Source organism: Artibeus jamaicensis, unplaced genomic scaffold (assembly GCF_021234435.1).
Source record: "Artibeus jamaicensis isolate MK-2021 breed Jamaican fruit bat unplaced genomic scaffold, CSHL_Jam_final contig_559, whole genome shotgun sequence".
Taxonomy (NCBI): domain Eukaryota; kingdom Metazoa; phylum Chordata; class Mammalia; order Chiroptera; family Phyllostomidae; genus Artibeus; species Artibeus jamaicensis.
In genome coordinates, this window is record NW_026521887.1 from 8,950,296 (window position 1) to 8,964,306 (window position 14,011).

The window sequence follows — 14,011 nt, forward strand, 5'->3', positions numbered from 1 at the left end:
CTTCTTGATTCAGTGATCCCACTGCTGGGACTATACCCCAAGAATCCCAGAACACCAATTCAAATGAACCTATGCACCCCAATGCTCATACCAGCATTATTTACAATAGCCAAATGCTGGAAACAGCCTAAGTGCCCATCGGTAAATGAGTGGATAAAAAAATTGTGGTACATTTACACAGTGGAATACCACTCAACAAAAAGAAAGAAGGAGCTCCTATTCTTCACAACAACATGGATAGAACTGGAGAGCATTATGTTAGGTGAAATAAGCTAGGCAGTGAAAGACAAATGACATATGATCTCACCTATAAGTGGAACCTAATCAACACAACAAACAAATGAGCAAAATAGAACCAGAGATTTGGAAATAATGAACAAACTGACAGTGACCAGAGGGGTGGGGGGAGAGGGTAATAAGGGAAAGAAGGGGAAGGGTCAAGCCAAGGAACATGAATAGAGGACTAATGAACACAAACAATGGGGGGTGGCTGTGGGAATGGGGAGAGACAGGGTAGGGGTGAGCAATGAGGAAAAAGGCAAGGCAACTGTAACTGAACAACAATAAAAACAAGATGATAATAGTGGTGTTTGAGCCCATATTAGTTAAGCATTTCCCACAGTAATATGCAACTTATAAAACTGAAACTATAGGTATAAAAGATATACAAATTTGATGCAATTTGTTTGACTAGACAACTTGTTATAAACATTCCCTTTTTTGATGAATATTGCTAGCAACATTTTTCATAAACAATGAAGAAATTCCATCTCCTATAACATTCCATTTGATATGTCCGTTAATTAATCTAGATAAAGTACTGTAAATGTGATATGAATTAAATTTCCTCAAGAAAATTGAGAGGGATAAATGAGGCTAATAACCAAAACGAAGAATATCTGTGTAGCTGATTAAGAACTGAAATAATAGAGCCAGTTTTTGAAAAGATAGCAGTTAGTTATCTTGCTGGAGAGTACTCAGGTGATTGTCACTGCTTTCAACTCCTGCTTCTCTCTTGACCACCACATCAGAAATTACACTTTCCTTTCAAGTCCAAAGAAGTTCCATATCCAACAATTCTTAGAAATATAAATGTCTTTAAGTAGTTCTTGGTGTACCGAGAAGTTATTGAACACAAGTGACAAAATTCACTTCATTGTTTCATAATTGTCATATTTTTTATTCTCAGTCAAGGGCATGTTTATTTATTTTAGGTAGAGGGGAGAGGAGAAAAAAAGAGAGTCAGAGAAATATCGATTGCCTCTAACCGGGAACCCAACAAGCAATCCAGGCTTGTTCCCTAACCTGGAATCAAATCTGCAACATTTCAGTTTGTGGGATAATGCCCAACCTATTGAGCCACACTGACCAGGGCATAATTACCATTTTTAAAAGTTTACTCTCTTCCTAGGGCTATTTACAATTGTCTGGATATAACTGTGAATAGAAAGAGAGAGCATATATTTCTTTCATTTAATAATAAAACTATTGCCATGACTGGTGTGGCTCAGTGGATTGAGTGCTGGCCTGAAAATCACAGGGTTGCCAGTTTGATTCCCAGTCAAAGCACATGCCTGGGCTGCAGGCCAGGTCCCCAGTATGGGGTGCATGAGACACAACCACACATTGATGTTTCTCTCCCTCTCTTTCTCCCTCTTTTCCCCTCTCTCTAATATTAAATAAATAAAATATTTAAAAAGTTTTAAAATAATAATAAAACTATAAAATAGAAGATATTAATTAAATTATTTTACTTTTATATTTTTATTTTCATTGTGTTAAGTCTTCCAAAGCGTTATTGCAATCGCTTAAATAGCTAAGGTTTTTTAAAGATTTGTTATGTAACAAATAATTGAAAAATCAATTCTTTCATGTTTATTTCAAACCTGTCATGTCAGTCACTTTTTATGCCATATTTCATTAAGTACAAGATGGTTTTCATTGTAAGACTCATCATCATTTTATGTGCCACAAAGAAAGAAAAAATGTGGCCAAGTAAACTGTCGCATATGTTTTTATGTTAGATTTTTTATTTCATACTTATTGAAAGATATACTTAAGGCCTATTTAGAAGTATATTTGTTTTTTATCATATCTCTATGGTATAAATATAAGGGTACGCACCAGTGAAATAAATTGGCTAAGATATTCCTAAAACTTTTTTTGTATAATCTAATATTATTCAACTATTCAACTTAGAGGTCTGTGACTATGTTTTTTCATAATGCATAATCCTCTGTGTCCATTAGTGTTGATTCACTTTTACTTAAAACAATCTATAAAAGGTTTAAACCCCCTTTGAGCTGAGTTAGCATACTTCTAAAGGTAGCCAAATTTTGGGTTCAATGGCTGGAATTTTGCTAAACTCATCCAAATCATCATAATCTACACAGGCCACTGCACCTATTTGGTTCCAAGATTGCTCTGCTAGTGTCTCTGGGATTTTATTTCAATAGGCTGACACTATTTTAACAAATTTCAAGATTAGAGCTTTAGATCTTTGTGCATCATCATGGCTGCCTGCCCAAAAGACATTGCAAGAATCCATTAATTGTTATTGATCTGATTTTAGGTGTGTTAAAAATATGAACAAAATAATTGCCTCTGAGTATCAGCAAGATGTGATATCTTAATTAATCCTATAACTTCATGTGGTAGAATATATGTTGCTCAGAAAACTCAGGCCAATAAACCAAGATTATAATGCTAGTAAATTATAGATAAAGCATATGTGCATAAAGTAAAATTTTGGAACAGAACTGGTCTCAGATTAAATTACAAAAGGGCATAATTTGTCCTGCACCCTTCCTTTTTCCATTTCAGTTTCTTCTGGCTCCTTTCCTGCTACTTGTTTTCAGGTAACTCAGTGGTCTTGGATTCAGCTTGAATATTGCAGCATTTTCTTATCCTTCCTTTAGCAACATTCACCCATGTTCGGTCATTCAATAACGTGTTCAGTTATTCATTCAAAAGAAAAATAATTTAGTTCTTATCTATTAATGCCATCAAGAATACCAGGTTTGATCAGAATGACCATCATAACCAAATAAACAAGCAAGTGCTGATAAGGTTGTGGAGAAAAGGGAACCCTAGTACACTGTTGTCAGGAATACAGACTGGTGTAGCTACTGTGGAAATTTAGCTACAGTGCAGAATTTCCTCAGAATACTGAAAATTGAAGTGCCTTTTGACCCGGCAATTTTATTGTTAGGACTATACCCTAAGAATCTTGAAACACCAAGTCAAAAGAACCTATACACCCCAATGTTCATAACAGCACAATTAACAGACAAGTGCTGGAAGCAACCTAAGTGCCCACCAGTAAATGAGTAGATGAAAGAACTGGTACATTTATACAATGGAATACTACACAGCAGAAAGAAAGGAGGAGCACCTACCCTTCAGGACATCATGGATGGATCCGGAGAGCATTATGCTATGTGAAATAAGCCAGGCATTGAAAGAAAATACCATATAATTTCACATATAAGTGGAACTTAATCAATAAAACCAACAAGCAAGCAAAATATAACCATAGACATTGAAATTAAGAACAAACTGACAATAACCACAGGGAAGTTGGGAGGGGACAATGGGAAAAAAGGGGTTAAGGATTGTCAGGAACATGTATAAAGGACACATGGACAAAGCCAAAGTGGGGTAGGATCAAGGGTGGGAAGTGGGAATGGCTGGTGTAGTCGGGGGGAGTAGTGGGGGACAATGGAAACAATTGTACTTGGACAACAATAAAAAAAGTAAAAAAAAAAGTCCAGGTTTGAGATACAAGAAAAATTATTTATAATAAAGTCAGACCCAAGGAATATTTCTTACAATTTCTAATATCTCATTACAAAAGTGGTCATGATTCATATTTTATTTCTACAGTCAGGGATATTGTGCCACATGCTTCCATAATATGTGACATCTTTCATTTAGTCACAAGTATAGAAATGAAGATACATGGCATAGAACCACCTTCCAGAAGAGACTAGTTAACCAGCTGGGAGAAGTATGGTCTATTGAAAATCTCAAGTTGTTGATTCTTTAGCTTCCTAGCAAAGTCATGCATGTTCTTCTCAGGATGGCCCACCACTGATGGGTTAAAAGCAGTGGTATGACAGCCCAGTCATTTCTGCCTAATGTGATATCCAAGAAAAAATCACTGCAAGTTCTGCCCAGGGGCTAGCACAGAGCAATGTCAGGTCACTGCAGTCGTAAGATGGCTTTCTCAGCCCAATCATGCTTCCTCCCTTTCCTCTTTTTGTGTTACTCCCCACAAAAAACTTCTGTTCTCTGAATTCTACTCAACATTTATATGAACATATATGCAAATGTAGCTTTTTTAAAAAATCTAATTGAAAGGCACTTCTATTCTCCTATCCTCCATGCAATTGAATCTTCAAGTTTTAAAAATCTACTTTAGTCCGTTTGTGGCTTTCAGTTTATATCTCCCATATAAGCAAAATCGCATGTACACTTAAAAACCATATAATCATATTAACAAATGTGACCCCAATAAGTTTAATTTTAAAAAATCAACTTTAGTTCAATGCTTTCCAAAAATTTGCTAAGTCTTTTCAAATCCTTGAGAAGAATCTTGGCAGTCTCAAATTATTTTAGATTTATAGTGACCCATCTTAGCTAATTTTTGCATTGTATATGACTTTCTTATCTGCCTTATGTGGCTGAATTTTTCTTAGCATCTTCAAGGCATCTACCATAGTTGGCAGACATAATCGGTGCCCTGCACAGGCTGCCACAGATTGGCAATTTCTGAAGCTATAAGTAGAGCTCCTTTGGTATACTTCGCAAACACCAGCACCTGCATATCTTCTTCAGGGTACTGCCCTCAGACTATCTGACTACTTTGTCAACAAATACAGAGTCAAAATTGCCTAGATGTTTACTTTTATTTCCTTACCCTCTCCCCTCCCCAATCCTCACCTATCACTAAAAGCCATGAACCAGTGACTGTTGGATGAAAGCACAGAAAATTTGCCTAAATTTAGACATCTCTGGGGTATAAGTTATAATACAGCATTCCCCTACATAATCCTGCTAAGTACTATTTTCCATGTACCTAAAATTGTGCCTAAAATTGCACAATTGCATATATGTTTCTCCTCTCCCTGTCTTGCATTCTCCCCTTCCATGTTTGTCTCTCCTGGGGCACTTATTTAAAATTAATTGCACACAAATACTTATCACAAAATATGCTTCTGGAAAATTCAAAGTAAAATAACATTTCATATACTTTCTGTGTACTGCATGTAGCAACTACCATTTTATGTAGGATATATTAGTTTGAACCATATAAGACTGCTGTTATTTTACTGTTCATAACCAATAAAAATGGTCAGTTCTAGTGATCTAATAGTTGTGACTCAATATTAAATGATTGACCAAGAGAAAATAAATTACTTAATTTGGAGAAAAAATAGTTAGGCTAGATTCAGCAACTGCCACTGTAAATAATACTATATAAGCATATACACAAATACGTGGTAGAATTCATGATGAGCAATCATTTTATATCCACTTGTAATGTCACAAGTGTGGGAAATAGGCTTAAATCAAAGAAAAATATTTTTGGAAACTATTTGATGGTTTTTAAAAACAAGAAAACCATTGCCTGAGTACATGTAGTTAGTTACAAAGACTCACTATACATGGCTTGATGTTATATAAATACAACTAAATTATGTTCATAATTCATAGTTTTTCTTATATAACAACCTCAAAATTTACAGATAAAACATTTTATGAAAGGTTTTCACTGAATATTTTTATGTAAGAAAGTCAGATTAATTTTTAATATAATTTCATTGTCCTACCTAGATATAGATGCTAAATTCAATAATGTCTGAAGGTTTTTTTTCAGTTCTTCAATGTGAAAATCTTTTGAAGACTAATGAGGACACACTTATTCAACATCATCCCCTATTTTATTTTTACACTAAAATAGAAAGATTTTGTTTCCTGGTGACTTAGTAATTAGACATTATCATGGCTGTGCTTTGAGATTTATTTCTGGTCAGGGAATGGAAAAATTTCAGTTTCCAATACACAAATATTTGTCTCACCCAAAGTACCTATTAGGTCAGAGGAACAATTATTCACACAAAGCATTTAAATCTTCAACAATTGAATTTGTGAACTAATTGGTATTTATTTAATTTACTAGACAAATACTGATTAAGCACTTACTAGGTAAAAACATACTAGACAATGCAAAATAAGTATGCAAAGGCTTATAAGGTTAGGTTACTCTTTTTCAGAACTTTAAAATCTAAATAAGAATACTTACCTTACCACAATTGCCATAATTCTGAATGATAATGGTAATGAATTTAATGGTAAATAATTACCATGAAAGACAGTATGAAAAATAAGAATGAGTCCTTATCCACTGGAAAATATTAACATAGAATAAAATGTCAGGTGAATGTATTTGTCATATATTTCAGAAATTTTTTCAACTACTTGTGTTTTGATAGATTCTAGCTGTGAACATCTCAAAGTAAAATTTTCAGGCTACCACTGGAGTCAGTGAAGTTAAATAGTTTAAGAGGTGAACCACAACATATATTTTTATTTATGTGATTCCAAATGGCTTCATTGTTTTTTTTCTTTTTTCCTTTTATGATACATTTTCTCAGTTCTCTTCTTTCTCTGCAGATATTGTCTATGAACAGAATGGCTATCAAGTTCTAAGAAATCAACGTTAGTGTAAGATTCACTGACTTTAGAAAGTAACATGGATCTGATTTTCCCTTGTTGATGTGTTTTTATTTTTAGATCAAACAGGTACATTTACTTTAGTACCTGAAGGAATAATGTGATGTGAAATCCATGGACTTTCACAAGAAGCCTTACTACCAAGGGTATTTGGTACTGGGCTCAAAGATATTGTATTACTCATCAGGCTAAACTACAACTCTTAGAAAAACAGATTGCACTCACACAACTGAACATGATTAGGAAAAAATACTTGTCTCATATTACATTTGTAATCAATAATCAGAAGTAGGTCCTTAAGATTGCCAGTAATAATGCTACTTTTTTAGTCCAGCCATTCCCCTACTGTCCTTGTTAATAATTTCACAACTTATTTTTCTCAAACCTCCAAGTCTTTCCTCCATCCTCACTCTCACTTTATGAGTTTCTTGTTTCACTGATGTAAGAATAAAATCAATTAGAAGATAATTTCCACAAGCTTGTGCCACCAAACTACTCATATTCCTTTATTTAGAACTTACATGCCACCTTCTTTTGTATTAATAGGAATGAATTAATAAATTATCTCTGCTTCTTGGTCAGGGCAGCCCTCCTTTGTACACTGGATCCCATCTCATTCTTCCATCAGGGACATGCTCTATTCTCTTTTTTCCCTGCATCATCAGGTTTTCCCTGTCTACTAGATGGGCATGAAACATGCTGTTACATTTCTCATCTTTTAAAAAATTTGTTTTTCTTCCACCTCTTCCTTCAGTTCCACCTCATTTATCTCCTTCAGTTTATTACAAAGAGTTGTCTACACATAATGTCTGCATTCTCATCTCCCTGGCTTCTAAATAATTGTGTTCATCAGTCTCAGTCTTAGTCCACTTGTCTTTTATGTTTTCACATAGAAAAGAAACCTCCTAGGACGTACAGAATATCCAGAGACACATGAAGAGATGCTCAATATCGTTAGCTATCAGAGAGATGCAAATTAAAACCACAATGAGATACCACTTTACACCAGTCAGGATGGCTATCATAAACAAAGCAACTAACAACAAATGTTGGAGAGGTTGTGGGAAAAAGGGGTCCTTAGTTCACTGTTGGTGGGATTGCAGACTGGTACAACCATTATGGAAAACAGTATGGAATTTTCTCAGAAAAATAAAAATCGACCTGCCTTTTGACCCAGCAATTCCACTGCTAGGATTAGATCCTAAGAATCCTAAAACATCAATTTCAAAGAATCTAGGCACCACAATGTTCATAGCAGCACAATTTACAATAGCCAAGAGTTGGAAGCAACCTAGGTGCCCATAAGTAAATGAATGGATCAAAAAATTGTGGTACATATACACAATGGAATTGTATGCAGCAGAGAGAAAGAAGGAGCTACCACCCTTTGCAACAACATGGATGGAACTGGAAAGCATTATGCTGAGTGAAATAGGCCAGGAGTTGAAAGAAATACTATATGATCTCACCTTTAACAGGAAGCTAAACAACAAAACAAACAAGCAAGCAAAATAAAAACAAAGACACTGAAATAGAGGACAAGGAGACAGTGACCAGAGGGAAGAGGGAAGGGAATTTAAGGGGGAAAAGGGGGGGGGGGGATTTGGAGGAACAAATAGGAAGGACACAGGGACGAGAACTAAGGGGGGTGGAAATGGGAGGGAGGTGGGAGCACAGGGCGGAGGGGCTGGGTGGGAGAAATAAACAAAAAAACTGTACTTGAAAAATAACTAAATAAAATTATTTAAAAAAAGAAACCTCCTAGATGATTTTACCCAGTCTTTTTACTGAAAATGTCTTTATTATTAATACAGCAGAGAGGGACAATTCATTTCTTTCAAGTTTATGTGCACTTCTACATATCACTTATATCCATTGGTTCATAGGATGCTTTCAATAATTAGAAGCCTAGTAAAAGGTGGTATAAACATTAATTCACAAAATTTCAGGTTTATTTCAGTAGTTCACCAATGACATCAGGGGGCCAGGTTCTTCTTCTCTTTTTTGCTCCATCTGCTTCAGGCTCTTGGCTTGGGCCTCAGACTTGTCTCTTCATAGTCACCGGATAACCACATCAAGTTCATGTCTCAGCAACTCACACAGCATACCCAAAATGTCTTCAGGGAATAAAACACATCTGTGACTTAGGTTCTTTTTTTAAAGAGTGAAAAAATCTTTCTCAAAAACTTCTAGAACTTTTCCTCTTAAGTTTCATTTGTTGAAAATATGTGACATGTCTCTGTCTAAAGCAGCTACTGGAGATGAAAATGAAATTAACATGGCTGTTAACTGGAGTTGGTGATTGGCATCTGCCCTGAGTAAATGGCCAAGAAGAAAGGGAACTAACTGGTCAGCCAATCGACCAGGTCTACTAGTATGTGCTTAGAAGGAATGTTTATAGAAATCACAGAAATTTTTGCTAGAAAATTTTGGATTAGACCTATTCCAAAGCTTCTATATTCTTTCCTTTATAGACAAATACATTTCTCCATTTTTCAACAATAATTAATAGCTATTTGTTGAGTGCTGCCCTTTGCTAGTCACAGAAATGAATAAAATAGGTCTTAATGACTACAATGACTCCCTAAAGTAGCTGACATAAATTGAAAACTTTTTACCCAAGAATTTACCTCTGACAATCTATTTATAACAAGATTGAGAACTCCTAGGAAAAGTATAAACCTTTCTCTATAACTTACTCCCTGGTGTATAATGTTTGAATTGATAGTAGACAAAGAGATCTAAATAAATTCCCAATCAATTGTTCAATATTATCTGAAGTGCATGCAAACCTCAAGTAAGTCTATGGTTTTAGAAATAGTTTTTCATTAAAGTATACCAATGTTAGAACCACTCAAAAAATTTTTAAATGTATTCTTCTGTGTACCACATTAAACTTAGCCAAATAATAGCAGCCCATAGGAATTCAGAAAGAACTAAATGCTTCTAAAATTCAGAAAGATAAACTTAAAAGACCAGACACCTTCCCTAGGTAAAGCAATAACAAAGCTGAACATATAATGGGGCAAATCACAAAGCCAATGGTGATCCAAATATTTAAAATTCTTAACAATGTCTTCTGCATAAAATGTAGTAAATATATAGAAGGGAAAATACATAAATTATTGACAACTATCACGTTACATATCAATGAAAAGAGAGCTGTGCTATTTTCAATTTCCCACAATGGCACAATTTTGCTAAGTCAATCATATGTATTTCTATAATTGATTATTCTACTCTATTTCAGTATCCAAAGGCACTACCCAATAGAGCAGATATTCCTTTATTAATTCAACAGATATTTTCTAAGTACCCAGTGTTAGAAATGTGGAAGAGATAGAGGCAGGAGGAGGCGGATCATATGATCCAAGTGCCTTTATTTGATGTGGTGCTTACAAGTGGCTGAGTCTAGACTGACCGCAGCCCCAGAAGGAGACAAAAATAGGGTTTTTAAAAGATAAAGTACGAGGTTTGTGGGGGATAGGGAAGGGGTTAGTCTCTTGTTCTTCTGGAAAATTACCCCAGGGTTTCAGGATGTGAGTTGGGACAATGAGTTAGGTAAAGGGCTGGGTTGTTCCCAGGTACAGGAGGGTCAGTATGTCCATAGGCCATTATGGCTGGAATCAGATATCTATTGTGTGAGGTGGGAGAGAGTTTTGATTAAGCTGTGGGCTATCAAGTGAGTTGGGATAACTGAGTCATGGGCAGTTTAGCAGGTTGTAAAACTGGCCTGACCCTTTCATCACAGACTGCTTTTTATTATTTTTGCAAATTTGGGGGGAAATGGGTGAAAGTATGTCTTCTGGAACTGCTTCCATCTGGGAAGAGTCATAGAGCTGTCCCTAAACCATAGTTATGATCTATGCTTGTGCTTGTACTTGCTTTGGTTGGTAATGTTGCAGGAAAAGTACTACCCCAATATTTTGAACTTCTCCAGCCTGGAGGATATAAACTTTACAAGCAGGTTAAAGATACATGGTCCGAGCATAAAGAGTAGAGTATTGAGAGGAGAGGTCCCAAGAAAGGCAGTAGCCAGGAACTAGAATCTATTGAGGGACTCATATTTTTTACTTTAGATTCAGGACCCAGTATACCCTGAATGTTTTGTTGAAACTGGCCTGATTCATTAACATAGAAATAGCACTCTTTTTTGAGATACAGACATTCCCCACACCTTTCCATTCTGATGCTGTAAGTAGGTGTAGGGCTCTTTGCTTTTGAAGGACTACCCCTGCTGGGGAGTCTAGTTGTTCCTGGAGTGCAGCCAAGATTTCCCCCATCATGGTCAGTTCCTCCAATGTTTCGAGGGATAACTGGTGATGAATACCTAGGGAGGTGCCACCCACCACAGCTCCAGCCACAGAGAGATCTCCTAACAATGCTTTTATGGGAATCAACGGACTTCCCCTTTTGAATGTGTGCCTGTTCCCTAAGGGGAAAAGGGAGTGAGACACTTTCCCATGCAATGGATATGTCAGGAAGAATGTATCCCAGAGAGTAGATTCTTGTCCATTTGGGAGGCAGGGTCCAATAGGCCCATGATCCACAAATCCAATAAACCCCTGAAGAGTGGTGGATTCCTGCAGAAAGTTTGTATTCTGTAAGCAGCATGGGTGGGATTCTATTGAGATATATTTACCATCAATAAGTGTTTTAGTCCTAGAGTATTTGGTGCCACAGTATTCAAGTCCGTGTGCAGCTAGGGATGCTGTGACCAGGGTGTCAATGATGGGATTTTGGAAGAGTTTGTCTATAGATTCAGAATAGATAGAGCCCTGCTTTTTCCCATAATGAACTGCCACAGTGCAATCTCAGAACAGGGCAGGGTGGGCAGGTAGAGGACAGTCCTGGGCTTCTTGATGGGAAAGAAGTTTGAGAAAGTTAACTTTTCTGGCTGGCCTGCCATTGTAGTAGGTAGATGTTTGTGTCAGGATTGTGCTGGTGAGAGTCACAGGTTTTAGGAGGCGAATATGTAAAAAAGAAGTTTTGCCTCCAGGATTTTGGATTCTGCCTATCCCAAGATTTGGTGACCATGCTAGGAGGGTCTCAAAATGTTTCTGAGAGGGGGTTGTGGGACTATGAAGCTCCATTGACACTGGATTGGGTTAAGTGAGCCAAGTGGAGTTTCCCCACGTCTTTGACTTACAATAGAGAAGGGGTAGGTGGCATGCAAGTGATTAATGATGTGAGAGAATAGGGGGCCCTTAGGACAGTGCCAATCTTGGGCAGAGAAGGTGTCTGATAACTTATTGTGGTAGTTGTTGGTAACCTGAGGTCCCCAAGCATTTGTGTGGGCGGTTTTGAAGTCAAGATTGTAAGAGACATCACTCCATGGGCTTGGTGGTAGGGGTTGGACATAACCCCAGCTATGGGTGGAGAGGCAAGGGTAGGAGGACTAAGCTACCCTCAGGACGTGGGGTCTAATTGTTTGGAAAAATAGGCTATAATTTTTAGGTGTGGACCTCACTTATATCCTAAGAGACCTAGAGCAATGTCCTGTCTTTCATCTGTGTATAGGAGAAAGGTTTTATTGAGGTTGAGAGTCTCATTTAGCTCCTAAAAGGATTGTTTGATGGGCTTCCCAGGCTGTAGTGGTTCCTGGAGGGGTCCTTTTAGTGCTTCATATAGTGGCTTGGCTAGAATGACAAAACTTAGAATCCAGTTTATAAAGTATCCAGCGAAGCTCAGAAAGGAGAGGAGGTATTGTTTAGTAGTAGAGATTGGTATTGAGGTTATTAATGTTCATCTGGTATTATTCTCTTCTCAGTGTGTGTTAAGGTGAAACCTGGGTAAGTGACTGATGTTTATGATGTTTGAAACTTTTGGGCTGAGACTCGATATCCTAGTTGTCCTAGATAATTTAGAAGTTTAGCGGTGATTTGTTGGGAGTCTGGGGAGGATGGGCTGCACAGTAGGAGGCCATACACATACTGTAGGAGAGTAGAGGGGGAGAGATCAGTATTGCACAGGTCATGGGTCAGTGCCTGTCCAAACAGGTGGAGGCTGTCACAGAACCCTTGGGGAAGGACAGTACAGGTTAATTGTTGGGAATTGTGTGTCTGGGTCCATCCAGGTGAAGGCAAATAGGTTTGGGGAATCAAATGTGTAAGCAGATGGTAAAGAAAGCATCCTTAAGGTCTAGGACAGAGTAGTTGGTGGTAAAGGGTGGTATGAGGGAGAGAATAGTATAGGGGTTCAGGACTATTGGATGTATAGGAATTACAACCTGGTTAATGATTTGTAGGTCTTGGACTGAGCAATAGGTTCCATTAGGTTTTTCTACTGGTAAAATTGGGGTGTTACACAGGGAATTAGTTGGTCATAGAAGTCCTGCATACAGTAGGTGAGTAATTGTAGGTTTAATTCCTCACAGTTCTTTGAGGGTTATTGGGTATTGGGTATTGGGGTTTGGTCGGGTGTTGGGTGGGATCCTTGACATGTATAGTGACTGATTCAAAGTGGCTGACAATGACTGGGGTGTCAGTGTTCCATGCCTCTGGATTAACAAAGTGGTGTGGGAGGAAAAGAGAAAGAGTAGGCTAGGGATGCATCTGTTAGAGAGAAAAGGAAAATACCCTGAGAGTTTTTAGGAGAAAGAATAAGTATTTGGGCCTTAAGCCTGGTAAGAATGTCTCTTCCAAGAATTGGTGTACAGAAGCAAGAGAGGACCAGGAATGAGTGAATAAATGAGTGGTCCTCTAGTGAACAGGGTAGGAAAGGGGTGACTAATGGCTATGAGACTATGCTATCAACCCCTACTACTGAGACTGAGAAATTAATTGTTGGCTTGGAGTATTCAGGGAGAGCAGAGTAAGTGACCCCCATGTTAATGAGAAAAAAGATCAGCTTACCTGCTACTGACAGAGTTACCACAGGTTCTGTCCTGTTGATTATGGAGGGGCCATGTGCAGTTTCCAGGCACCATTAGTCTTCAGAAGAAGACTCCAGAAGAAGAAGACTTCAGAACGTCTGGGAGTAAAAAAGGATCCTTTTCCCCTGACCCCACCCATATTCTCAAAGAATTTCATTATCTGAGTATCTCCTACAATCTCACTTGGCAAGACCTTTATGTCATACTCTCCACCTGTCTTTCCCCTGAGGAGATGGAATATGTTTGGCTGGTAGCCAGGTTCACACCTATACCCTAAAAAGACAACACCTTACCAATGGCCCTGTAGGAGCTACCACTTTTCCCAGTGAAGACCATAACTGGGACTGTCAAGGTGGGAAACCAGGTTGGCAGTCCTACAATCAGATGATAACTTGCCTT